The 13,914-nt window shown below is 38.9% G+C and overlaps 1 protein-coding gene across 3 annotated transcripts in view; it reads right to left on the minus strand.

Annotated features, from left to right (window-relative positions):
* The window catches only part of LOC141806186 (filamin-A-interacting protein 1-like), a 33,535-nt gene that overhangs the window by 15,038 nt on the left and 4,583 nt on the right, over window positions 1-13,914 (minus strand). The window contains exon 1 of one of the 3 annotated variants that reach the window (XM_074691499.1): window positions 9,332-9,501. The exons of the other annotated variants lie outside the window; for them this stretch is intronic. The gene's annotated coding sequence lies outside the window, so the exon portion shown is untranslated. Of the gene's footprint in view, window positions 1-9,331; window positions 9,502-13,914 lie in introns of those variants that run through there. 3 annotated transcript variants of the gene reach the window in all.

Below are 13,914 nucleotides of genomic sequence, written 5' to 3' on the forward strand. Positions count from 1 at the left end.
TATCATGGTTCAGGGAGTTCATGGAGTGCACACTGACTCCAAGGAGAGCTGGTTCTCTACCAGAGATTAATTGCAGTGCCGTCTTTCCTGCCCAAAACCATTCGTTTCAGCTGTGAGCTCACTATCAGTGACTTAGAAGTCAGAACACAGTAGCGTACACAAATACTTATGGTGTCCAACCCACCATTCAGCCAATGCCAGGGAATCTGAATGACTGGAGACATGCCCAGTGGTAGAGTGCATTAAAATTGGCACGGCTGGGACATGAGTGATGAGACATAGAAACATGTGCAGTGCTGTAAATGACTTGGGCAGAGTTCCTAAGTACGGTGACAAAATGGTTGACAGTCAGTTAGACACCAAGTTTATTTTTAATTTCTGGGCTGATGCCATGAAAACTCAGAGGCTACTGTAACGGCTCATTTTGCAGAGTCTATTTCTGTCAACAGAGTGAGTGGGGTAATGTGGGGTTGCGATAATTAAAATGATAGAAAGCTACATAGAGTAATAGTCTAAAACAATTTAGCAACTTCACACAGTGAGTATTTCACCCTGACATCCCACTCAGCTGTTTCAAAAGGTTAATGTACTGATATAACAGTGTACTGTACTAATATGCTGTGAAAGGTTTCAACATGTTCCTGCACCCTATGCATTTCTTTTTGTTCTAAATACATAAAATGTCTCAGACATTTTTTTTTGCCATTTTTTATTTACAGATTATTTTCATTTTATTTATTTTTTGTTTTCTATTTTTTCCCAGTCTCCATTTCCTGTGGATGTCTTTTTCTATAGTGTCGGTTGTTTGCCACAGTATTTTCATGTTTACCAACTGTTGATACATTGATTTGAATGACGTGTAGTGAAAATTGGTAGTTGTTTTAATATTCAGAATAGACAGAGACGCACATACAAAGAGAATCCTGGTGTCACATGAATATTTCCACACACAACACAACGAAGGAGCCCATCAGTTTCACATAAACAAAACACGTTTGATGACTTATTTAGTTCAAACAACTTGGCTAGCTTTAGCTAGCTTACAGATATTTAGCATTCTGGCATTGCTAGGTGTCTACTCTATTCACAATGTAACAAATTATGCCCCAAAGCTTCTATTAGCAAGTAAATTGGTTTAAGCTACCATTAGCTTTTGTGTGGCGGGAGTTAATTTAAAGCCACATGTCCTCTAGATTTTCAGTGGTTTTGTAAAAAATTGTTTACAATTCCTTCTAAGGGAAGTATCTGCTATTTAACCGCAAAATTGTTGTTCTTACTGTGTCTCTTCACTTCAGAGTTCAAAGAAGTTTAAAAGACTAGAAGTAGCTTTCTATATATAAATATCATAAAAGGCTGATAAAAATGTGATTGTGGACTTAGTGTTAAAGGGGTTCAATAACATTGGGTTAAAGATTGCAAATGAACTCAGTGTCGATTTCTATATTTATCCTAGTAACACTGTTTTATATAAATTATCACTATTTTTGCTGGTTATGTTTTGATAATAAAGTTTTGTTGGTCAAGACTTGGTCATCATCCATTAATTGATTTATTTATTAATTTGTACGTATTTATGTAAGTATGTGTGTATGACTATCAGTTCAGCCAATTGATGACAAGCTTTTGATCTTCCCCAGGCTGGTCAGGACAGCCATACATGTAGTGAATTCTCCAGGGATTCCCAGGACAAGTGGCTTCCATTCCAGTCTGACATTCAGCATTCAGCAGTTGTCTTTATGGAAAACTGACAAGAGCGGCAAGACAACAAGTCTTTACTCTAAAGCCTGTGCCAACCTGCTACAATGTCCACACACCTAATGGCATCTTAACCATGGACACTATGTAACAGATTGCCAAGCATCCAATTCAAAGTTCCTTTGTAAAATGAAAGGGCGAGCCAATATCCTGCAAGGCCCCAGTCAAGGCCTGAGTCTAAATTTAAAGCAAGACCCCAAATCCATGGTTTGGGTGGATCCAGCTGTCACATTATTGAGTATTTATAGAACCAAATGAAACACAAGGTCCAAAAATTAAAAAAGGCCAAAAATATTTTTGCCAAGGGTCAGCAAGATGGGGAATGTCTGTTTGACAAGAACATGCTTTTCTAAGCTGCTAAAGCTAGAAGTGGTGAGCAACAAACAGCAGACTGAATTCATATCAATAGTCAATAATAAACCCTTTGTATTACATAAAGTCGTATTTATCCAGCAATTGTCAAAAAACTGACTAGCTTTGACTCTGGGAGCATTTATAACGGTGGTGTGAAAATAGCTTTGACTAATTTTTCCCTCAGTCAAACACCAGCAGGAATTTTTCTACAGATATTTCCACAGTTAAAAAAAAAACTGGCTTTGAAATAAGCATTTGCAAGTTAGATGAGCTGTAAACTATTTGCTTAATAGAAATCTCTGCATCCATTCCCTCTTGTTTGACTCTTTTGGTGAAAGACAGTTTTTGATGCTGAGAAACAAGAAAGATTAGGCAAAACAAAAGTTTTTCCCACATTATTCACAGACAGTTTGTGGTTATTTAAACAAGAAATAATGTTTTTTGGGTCCGCTGTTTGATTTCAATGAGTTAACATTTTTTGCCATAGTAGTCTAAGTCTTTAATTATGATATGTGTACTTTTTTTATTTTATCATATATGTGTATTTTGTTATACTATTATTTTATGCATTTTTAAAAACTTAATTTCATTTTTTTTATCTATCTATCTATCTATCTATCTATCTATCTATCTATCTATCTATCTATCTATCTATCTATCTATCTATCTATCTATCTATCTATCTATCTACCTACCTACCTACCTACCTACCTACCTACCTATCTATCTATCTATTATAATTATTATTTTATTTTATTATTTTTTTTTTTTTCTTGTTTTTTTAATTCATTTTTTTAAACACTTGTCAGGCTCAGGCACTGTCTAAGACTTCAAGAAAGGATGGAGACAGGAGATGGCTTGTGATCAAAGTGTGACTTATAGCCAAATTCACTTTCCAGGGATGAGAAATTAGAACAGTGGCTGCAAATGGTGTTTTAACATATAAAGAGGGAAAATAAATAATTTGATTCATGTATATCCACCGGATGGGTATTAGATATGTATTCACACCAATCCAGTGTGACTTGATAAGGAGTGGGAAACTTGATCTTGATCTGTGAGGGCAATAATAAAATGCAGCATGCTTGGGAAGCTCTTCCATCCTCACAAGGAAAACAAACTGACCCGATAAGATATGGGACGTTTCTTCAGAAATGAAGCTTCTGATAAGATTTAGAGCTACAAGTTCAAGCCGTTCAATATTGAAAGTTTTGTGACCATCTGTTCCCCATATTGTGGTACAAAGCTGAAGTCTTTTTTAAGTATTATGATGGACAACATATTCCAGCCCAGACTGCCATTGACCTCACAGGGTCAAATTTTACATAATAGACATGTTCTAGGAAAATACCAACACTGGAGGCAGAGTGGGCTTGTTATCTTATTTTCAGATACCAACACAAACCCAGACACATGCTCTTGAGATTCAACTTTTCTATTAATTCTACAGTAAATGGAACCATCAATGAGCGTTCACGTGCAAAACTCAAGCATTTACAGCTTATCCTCCTGGCTTCTAAGTTATTAATACTTTACTGTAACAAAAGCTCTGCTGCTGGCGTGCCATACTGGGGCAAAATGTCAGCATAGGTTGTGGGTTTCATTTTGTAGTATTCTCCTGATGTCACATTAACTCGATCCTCTCACTGGGGCCTTCTGTAGCTTCAGCAGTTAAGGTTTCAGTGATGAGCACACTGAAATAAATGCAGGCACTTCTCTACTTTAAAGTCTTATTTCACCAGCTTGCTTACATTCAGGGGAAACACTTTTTTTTTAACTTAGGAAAAACATCCTAAGAACGGCTTTAATAAGTCACTCATAAGACCTGACAGAACTATGACACTTCTGCTGGTGGCTGTTGGTTAATTATTCATTTTGTGTCTTTTATGAACTCACAAGAACATGGTGCGTAAATCCACTGGGGAACAGCAAACCTTTCATGTCGTGAATGCTGTATGAACATCATCTTCATGTGGAGACTTTGATGTAGATTTACTACATGCCAACCCATCTGTGCTTAAGCCACACATACTGTTTGTAAGCATATGGATTGGTGCAGCTGCTGGAATACATGACTCACCTACCTCTGTTATGTTTATTATGATTTGCATTTATGTAACAAAAACAAGGCAAACAATGGAAATAATATAAAAGCTTGAATTGACATAACAAATGTCTTTCAAATGTCGTAACATTTGAAAGTGTTTCAACAAAACTGTCTATGGAGCACTATGTTTCTCTTGACCAATGGCATGAGTGGCTATCAGCTTTACGGCACAGAGATCAAGGAGGAGATCAAGTTCTGGCTGCTCTATGAATAGAAACAGCAGGACAACATATGGACGTAGCTCCCTCAGATTTGGTGCATGTCATGGGGTCAGCCATTTGTCTGGAGTCTCGTCTAAATCTCTGCTCAATCCGAATTCCACCGATTGTAATCTCTGCTCCAGCCTGTGACCCACATTCTCAGAGGAGCAATTGACCCTCCTTCTTTTTGGGCCTTTTTTGCTCAACATTGATTGATCTTCTTTAACCAAATGTTTTGATTGTAAGATTTGTCTCTTCAACTTGTAGTGAAGGACTTAGGTAAACCACCTCCTATAACTTATTTACAACCTTGACAGTAAGCTATATTTTGAGATATTTAAACATCCCATGCTTGATGTATGTCAGCCCTGCGATTGACTGGCGACCAGTCCAGGGTGTACCCTGCCTCTCGCCCAATGATTGCTGGGATAGGCTCCAGCCACCCGCGACCCTGTAACAGGATAAGCGGTATAGAAAATGGATGGATGGATGCTTGATGTACTTGTCTAATGGCACAGCAATATATAATGTATTAAGATCATTATAAATAGACTATGACTACTCCACAATGCTCATTAAACCAGCTCTCTTATGTGACTTTTCATTCCAAAGCTTGTGTAGCTAACTGAATCATACAAGAACTACATTTCTAGTCTATTTAATTTGTCAGAAAGCAAAAACAGACGTATTTCATTTCATTACACCTGACAGCTTTAACCTTTCCTGTAGAGCAGATTCTTCCCCTTTGTCAAAGTCAGTGGGCAGGTATGCCATTGCATGATTTTGATGGCAAAATACCCACATCTGAAGCTCTGTCATCTTTTGAATTTGCAGCCAGGGTTTGCTCCATAGAGAATCAAGGTGGGGCCACGGTAAAACTCTGTTTTTTAATCTCTAATGAATAATAAAAAAAACTTTTCAGGTAAAAAGGACTGGAAGACGATACAGTCCAGTAATATCTTCAAATCACTACAGCATACAGATGTGAGAAACATTTCTTCGAGGTGTATTTGTTTTTCAACGCTTGACCACAGCCCCATTCAAATGAATGGGGGACACAGAGTTTTTGACCTATACTGCAGCCAGTCACCAGGGGGAGCCGTTTTATATGGATGCCTCTCTTTGAGCTGAGTGAGATGATGTCCATTACTTACAGTCTATGGGATGGACAGCTTGACAGTGTAACAAACATGAAACCTGAAATATTGCCATCGCTCCCTGGTGGCTTACTACAGTACAGGTAATATGAGTCTGTTAACACTGACACATACTTTAAAAAATAAATAAACAAATAAATAAATACATTTGGATAATAATATATTACTTAAGATACAATATCAATTTTTGTAAGCATCTCGCCCTCACAGTGTATGCCAAAGAAAATGTTGTCCCTTGGACAAATGTAGTTTATGGCCCCTGCCTTAACCCTGAAACCTGATATACACCTCTCATCAAAAAGTTATATTTGAACTAGTTATCTGCAAACCAATATACTCTTATTTTACCTGTTGTTAAAACCTGCTTTTTACTTTCAGGAAAGTGTATCTGGGGAAAAAAAATCACACAGTTAGACCAAGCAGCAACCTCAGGTCTAAAAATATGAAGCCTAAGCAGAAGTGGAAAAAACTGTTATCCGAAGGTCCGCATGTTTACAGCCTTGTCCAAAAAACAGCAACAACAAATGCTATCTTCAGACATTTGACAAAAAAGAGCGGTTTAGACCATCTTCTTGTGACATTACGAAGAAAGACCCAACACCAAGACCTGATAAGATCCAGTCCCATTTTACAGGCAAGACTCAGGCTTATCTCATTTCTTTTCACCATGAACAGAGCACTTTACAGCATTAACTGAGCTACAACAGCAAAGGGAAAAACGTCCTTTTAACAGGCAGAACCTGTCCCGTGTTGGACTACTGTCTGCCTTGAGCATACTGGTGTTATAACGAGGGACAGAGGAGATGCAGAAAGAGAGAGATCTCCTCCACTGCTGCCCTTGTAAATTTTGTGGGTTAGTGGGTTACTTATATTGCTTGGTATTGATTAATTTTGTGTGATGTTTACCTCAATCATAAAAAAAAGTTTCTTCAAAAAGAGGTGGAATTAGTTTTTGAAGGTAGAAGGTGAAAAACACAGAGCAAAAAAGATGAAAATGAAACCAAAGGGTGGTATTTTTTCTTCAAAGCAACAATGAAGTTCAGAGAGCGGTTCTTATCTCAGAGCTATCAGTAAATACACAGTGTGTATCTCCTCCATATGTCAGTGACATCACTGCAGAGAGTCTATGGGTCTTTTGTTGCTGTCGTTATCAGTCATCACTGAAAGAGTCATGATTATGTCACTTCCCGTCAAAAAGCACAGATGCTGCATGGGATGAGTAGAGAGGGTGGGAAAATGGTTGAGCTCATATAATGTTTTCCTTCTGTGGAATTTCAGATGTCTGACAAACTGAAGTAAGTTTTTTCCACGGGACAAAGACGTAATGGCACAATTTATGTGCTTATAGACGCATGTAGGGAAATTACCGTGATCCTATTTAACCCTGATAATTATTCGCAACACCCTGAATATCCCTCTGTTTCACCAAATTCATGAATGACCTCACTAGCCGTGGTATTACAACAAGTCCAGAACAAATTAACAACCGGTCAAAATTGCCATCATACTGACAGATCAAAGTGTCATGTGATGGACTTTAGTTGCCATGGCAGCTCAGGTTTTATTTTTGAACCATGAGAACATGAGTTATAAGTACCACTGTTCTGCGAAACATCCAAAAGTGTCCAAACTGCATTTTTGGAATTCAAGACCAGAGGCCCTTATACGACTGGAGCTGTGCATGTGTCAGTGTCAGCTGTTGTTGAGGCCCACCAGACGTTTCGGGAAGACACAGGCTGCTGAGCTCCACCTCCCTGCATATTGTGTCAGTGTTTCATGCACATAGAGTAATTCTAAACACAGATCAGCTTTTTATGCATGCACATTAGTGCACATATAAGTCACAGGCACAGCTGCACACGCAATGAGGAAGGAATGGGTTCAAGGAGTTGATGATATGAGGGAAACTATAAAGGTATCAACGGATCACGAAAGCAATAGATTTGACTGCTTTAATTGTATAAATTCCTCTCTTCAAGTGCTTTTTTAATTCTTCAAATTCATGCAGTGTTTGCTTTTAATCTTCTTATTATTTCTGTGAAAAGCTTTTCCCTCTTTTTTGGTAGCAGCTCTTTGAAAACAAGCTTCACATGCAAAATCTCATCTAAACAAAAGAGAGCCCATCATCCGGTCAACTCTAAATATTAATTACGACCTACCTTGACCGCTCATTCCCTGCTCTGTCAGTAGAAAATTGGCTGTGCTTAATGTTGCATCAAAGAAGCAAACCCTGCACCTCACAGTTAAACTTTATTACTGCCTTAACAACCAATGTCGCTTGAGTGACATAGAGCCATGTCATGAGGTAAGCTAGTGACACATTTAGTGCATCTCAATGCAGCTTTGGCAAACCCCCAAGCTCGGCCGGCTTCCACTTCACTCAAAGACCACACCATTGATTTACAGTAAAACCAATGCATTTACAAGCCACAACTGATAACTGCCCAGTCAACATTCACAAATCTTTCCTTGCTGCTATTTTTTTCTGATTGAGCTGCACAGACTTCTTCTGGAGCATGTGCAGAGCCGGAGCGGATAAGCTAAGATAAGGCTGGGACAAGCACAAAAATGTTAATGAGTAATCTCTTGCCACTTGTTCTCTTTGTCTTGTTTTAGCGGTGATATCACTGAGTGCAAAGAGACCAAATCAGCTGAAAGGGGGTGGGAGGGAGGAAGGGTGAGGCTGCACAGAGCCCCTGAACACTGACAGAGAATCTTTGACAGGGGTGTAAGCCACACCTGCGTTAGATTCCCATGCACAGGGAGGGATACACTTTATGTTTTCCTCAAGGCACGAAGATGTCCTGCTTGACAAATGGACAGCAAGCTGGAGCCATGTGTCTTTTCCAAAAGGGAGATGACTTCATGCAGATGAAATGGAATTCATTTTGGCATCATTACGATCCATAAATATTCAGGATGAAAGATGTCATCCTTAAGGCCTTAGAAGCTTTTGAATGTTAGACATAAACATGTATATTTATAGTTTACGTAATGCATTTGGTGCGCATACAGTAAGAGAAAGCATGAGATTTTCCCACTGCTTCAGACGTGTTGGACTTGGCAGCTGAGGGAGAAGTTGAAAGTTGCATGTGTGCATTTCTGTAGAGTGCATATCATTTAACATGAACTGCCAAATAAGATGGATTACGTCTGCTGCATTCTTAATATCTCAGAGCCATTTTCTTCTGTTGCATTGTATTGCTGTGGGCTTCTCCTCCCACATGCTTAGCACCGAAACCCTCACACTAAATGGTCACATTCATGCAAGAATATAAGGTGTAATTCATTGAAAAATGTGATTCATGACCCCCTCTCCCCCTCTCTTTGAGTTGTCACAATGCCAGTTCTGTGTCATCAACAAGAGTCGTCCCTTGTCTTGTCAAGGGACAACTTATTAATGCAACATGTTGAAATCAGTGTCATATGAATGAATAAAGCTTGAGCTGCATTACGCAAATTCTTCAAGAAATAGTTGCTTCATTCATACGGTGCAGAGTAGTTCTTACCACAGCTCCCCTTAAGCCAAGAGAGTAATTCTATCAATCAATGCTTTTTATTGTCTTCATAAATTAATGACAGCTTAGCCGCTGCACCTGTGGCTCAGCTGTTTCCTGTATTTCAGTCAAAGAAGTAGAAAAGCTGATAAGCTTGCCTTTGCCAGAGGCACATGTTTGTTTCTGCAGATTTTTTCCCACGCACAGGTAGGCAGAACAAGAAAGTTCCCATTGGAGGAAAATGAGGAGAAACAGACTTACCTGCTGTTGTGGTGTCCCCAGTTTTGAGGTATAAGTAAGTCACACCAAGGGTAATCCCAGTGAAAATGGACTACAGCAGTAAAGTATCCTCTGGTATCTTCTGGCTTGTGTGGTACACTTGTGGTGTCTCACCCTGTTGTGCCAAGAGCCATCTCCAGCTCTGCCTTCTCTCTTTCCAGTTCTTCAGGTCAGAGAGGGAATGGTAGCGAGTACTGTAACTTCCCTTTCTCCCTCCCTCTTTCCCTCACACAGCCTATCCAAGCCTGCTCTGCATGAAAGTCTTGAACACACCTCTTATTTTCTTTCCCTCCTATCCCCTCTAAAAGTCAGTTGCAGAGAGTGTGAGAATAAAAGGCAGAGGGGGCTGAAGGGAGTGGGGAGGCACTTTTCTTTCCCTTCACAGCAGTTGAAAGAAGCCGTTGCTCAGAGAGGAAAAAGGCAGAGGTGCAGTGTGATGTCCTTTGTCACAGGGCCAGATCTTTTCACTTAGCGACTTCCTCCATTGTCCCTCTCAGCTCTTTTTTGACTTGAAAGTATGCTTCTATATTTAACCTGTCCATGCTTGCCAACTCAGGCGCTGTTAGCAGCTGAGACTAGCTGAATGCTAGATGTTTTGGCTGGCCAGCTTCAGTGCTAACTCCCCACTGACCCTTAGTGACAGCTGAACCATGCCATACCATTCTCTCATGCTGGGAAAGTCCGGTGACGCAGCCACCCAAGCCCGAGCTGTGGTCCAAGGAACCACCAATTGCAGAGGAGAGCTGAGTTCAGAGAAACTCCTGAGGACTCTGGCAGCTCCACTGCCTCCTCAGCCCAGCTTCCTGAAAGAAAGGCTAGCAAGCTAAATGTGAGGTGCAGTAACTGGGCTCTGCATCAATGGGAACAGCTAGATCTGCTGCCAGGGCTGGACATGAGCACAGCAGTGGAAAGTAAACACCTTTACCCAATTTGGTTCAAACCTCTGACCAAAAGCTTCGCCTTATCACAAAAGCTCAACTCAAAAAAGACCCTTTTGAGTTCTATTTAATACCATACACGATAATCTCATTGTTGAAATTTCACTGACTTGATGACTTTTGTTTGAACCTTTATTGCTGACTTTAACACAGTAAAGCCAAGATATGTATTCTTTTGAAACTGCTTGACCACACTAATTAACCTGTGGTTGAAATTTTTATATAAATGACCTGGGATGGTTAAAAACAATCATGTTGATAGCTTTTCAAAAGACTGAAAGATTCAGAGGTCATAACAGAATGAACTATCAGATTTATGTAACAGACTATGATTTTTTGTGTCAGTTGTTAGCTTGACTGGTACAACCCTGCATTTTTTCTCCCGACATCATGTTTCAAAGTTAAAATTTTTCTACAGACGTACAGAGAAATCCTGCTGTACTACTCTCTGGTAAGGAGTATCTCAGCTGTACTTATAAATCCATTACTTTAGGGGGAGTCAGGGTTTTTTAAACAATTATTTTATTTTGAAAATCATTTCATTAACTAAAACAATGTGGCAATGAAAAATTGATGGTTGCATGATGAAACTTTAAATCACCTTGGCTTGATGATGCTTTCTAACAAGTTCAGCCTACAACTGGTTGTGTAACTGAAATTTGAGATAAATGTAACAACAGAAAAAGTAAAATTGTAACATCAAGTGTTATATTGTGTGAAGAGAAGTCATGCTGTTCTGTAGTCATAGGCTGTAAAAAAATGGATGTCATCCTGTTCAGCTCAAAGTGAGGTCGCCACGAAACTGCTCCCCCTGGTGACTGGCTGCAGTATAGGTAAAAAAATCTGGCTCTCCAGTCATTCCAGATGGGCTGTGGTCAAACTTTAAAAAATTGATACATCTCGTACAAATGTTTCTCACGTCCAATTTCTGTGGTGATTTGAAGATATCATTTAGCTGCCTTGTATTCAAGTCCTATTTTTTCTGAAGAGTTTAGTTTTCAGTATTTATAAGAGGTTAAAAATATTGTTTTACGTCACGTTAAATGATGATTGACAGCTGCCGTTCTTGTGTATTTTTTTGGGGGGACCGTAAAATATGTCAGGAGGTAGGCGGGACCACGCTGTACACTCTACATACAGTCTTTGGTTGTAGTGCATTGTATACAGTCTTATCATACTATTATGTATCACAAATTCTTGTATTGTGTCGTATGATATTGTATTCAATCATGATAAATGGAATCACATGATAAGGTGAGATTTTGTACACCTGGACAAATAAATTGTGCCATAAAGTATCGTGTCCTGTAAAGTCGTATCATGTTGTATAGTATTGTACAATACAGGGTTATATCTTACTATACCAAATGTACTGTATCATATCATTCTATATCATGTCATGTCGCATCATGTTGTTTCATGTAGTATCATATCATGTCGAATCTTGTAGTGTCTCATCATGTCATATTGTGTCGGGTCATATCGTGTTGTGTCATGTTGTATTATGTTGTATCGTGTCCTGTCAAATCATACCATACAGTATCATAAGGTATTGTAATGTCTGATTGTAGCACGTCTTGTGTCTCATGTCATATCGTGTCCTGTTGTGTTGTATTGTGTTATACAGTAAAGTACCATATTATATCATGATGTATCGCGTGATGTTGTGTCATATCATATCATGTTGTAATGTGAAGTGTCTCATCATGCCCTATCATATTGTATTGTATTGTATGATATTGTATTATAATGTATCATGTTGTATTGTATTGTATGGTATCGAATTGTGTCACATGGAATCACATCGAAAATGATATCCTATGATGTCATTTTGTGGCATGATGTGTCACATTGAATAAATAAATAAATAAATATACTGTAACATTAAGTATAATTTCCTGCAATGCCATGTCATGTTGTCTTGTTGCACTACAATATAGTGTCATATCTTAATTGTATTGTTTTGTACCGTACTGTACTGTACTGTACTGTATTAATCATGTTGTGTAAAATGGAATTACATGGTGTGGTGTGATCATTTATTATTTTGTGATGTGTTGCGCCATGCCATTTCACATTGTATCATAGCCATCAAATTTTTACTGTATCATATTGTACTGTATAATATGGTAGGTAGTATGTTATATTGGTTATGTTGGTGGCGTGGTATGGCATCCGATCACATCGTCTCACTTTGCATTTCATCATGGAAAGGTATGGTGATATATGGTATTGTCTCATACTGCATATCGTATATGATTTTATTTTATATTATTTATTTTTGAGTATGTATGAGGCCGACACTGACATCAGACTGCACATCAGTTGGTTCAGACTGTGTATATAACTAAATGTACTAGTGAGCACTGCATATCAGTATCATAAGGAGTTGAGCTGCAAACTTGTCATAATTGTTTGCTGCAGTTTTAGTTGGTAGTTTTGTTTCTGTTGTTGCTACTTCTACTGTTCAAGACACAATTACTGGTCAAATCTCAGTGCCCTGCCAAACACAGATTAGTGTTACAGGGTAAAATCCAACAGGCTAAAGTCGGCTCAGGTAACCTGTAACCACAGCTGCCGAAAAGCAATAAAAGGGATGCACAACAGCTGCATTTTTATTGTACATAAAGTGAAAGTCTTGTATAGTCACCAGAGGGAAGGTGAACACAATGACATTCTTATCTCTAGGTGGAAACCAAGGCAAACACAAAACACACACAATCAGCTAATCAGCAGATAAACTCGCTGAGGAATTGTGTCATAAGGACATAGTGATACTCAGTCCCTCTTTTTCAGTTTGTCTGTGTTGCAATGCAAATCTGGCCAAAGAGCAGTTTTGCTCACACACACATTACTGGATTACGTGGGTGTGGGGCTGATGTAAGGTTTAATCAAACAAAAACACACACTGCAGTACACACAATTCAGAAGCACACATTAACAGCCGTATACATATTACAGTGTTATTTTAACCCATTATGTAACTTCAGCAATCCAATAGCATTTGATTTCTGCCTAGAGGGACAAAACAAACTGCACGCTCTGTAGGGTAATACTGAATATCTAGACTTTTTTCCCATTGCACACAACACTCAAAGTGAATCAGGTCACAAAACTGTCCGCAAAACACAGCACAATCATTTGACACTCCTCCCTTCTCATGTATTAAGTCATAAACCAACATGTGGTATCAAAAAGAAGATCTATCCAAACTGAGGTCATGAGAAGTGTATTTTGATTCAATGCCATAAATCCCCACACCCAGAATGAAGTCATGTGGTGGGATCTAGTGAGGAAGAGGTTTGTTATGATTTCACTCTGTATATATAATGCCCACAGGACGGTGGTCCTGTCTGGGCCCATTGGGGCTGTGGTTGTTATGAATCAGAGTAGAAATATGGGCTGGTTGAAGGAGCTGCCATTCCCACACTTAAATGATGTGATTAGAATGCAAAGCAATCTGATTTAATTAATGCAAGATGGGTGATAAAATGTTGCTGTGAGAAATGAGCTCTGTCACGCAGCTGCAAGGAAGCTTCAGTTTAAATCATGTTGACGGTTTTATCAAAGGATACATGGAAGAAAAAACATCATGATCCTGTTTAGAATCACTTATAATTTCATCAG

This window comes from Halichoeres trimaculatus, unplaced genomic scaffold, assembly GCF_033239565.1.
Source record: "Halichoeres trimaculatus isolate MK-OKI-2021-1 unplaced genomic scaffold, fHalTri1.1 fHalTri1_scaffold_17, whole genome shotgun sequence".
In the NCBI taxonomy this organism is placed as follows: domain Eukaryota; kingdom Metazoa; phylum Chordata; class Actinopteri; order Labriformes; family Labridae; genus Halichoeres; species Halichoeres trimaculatus.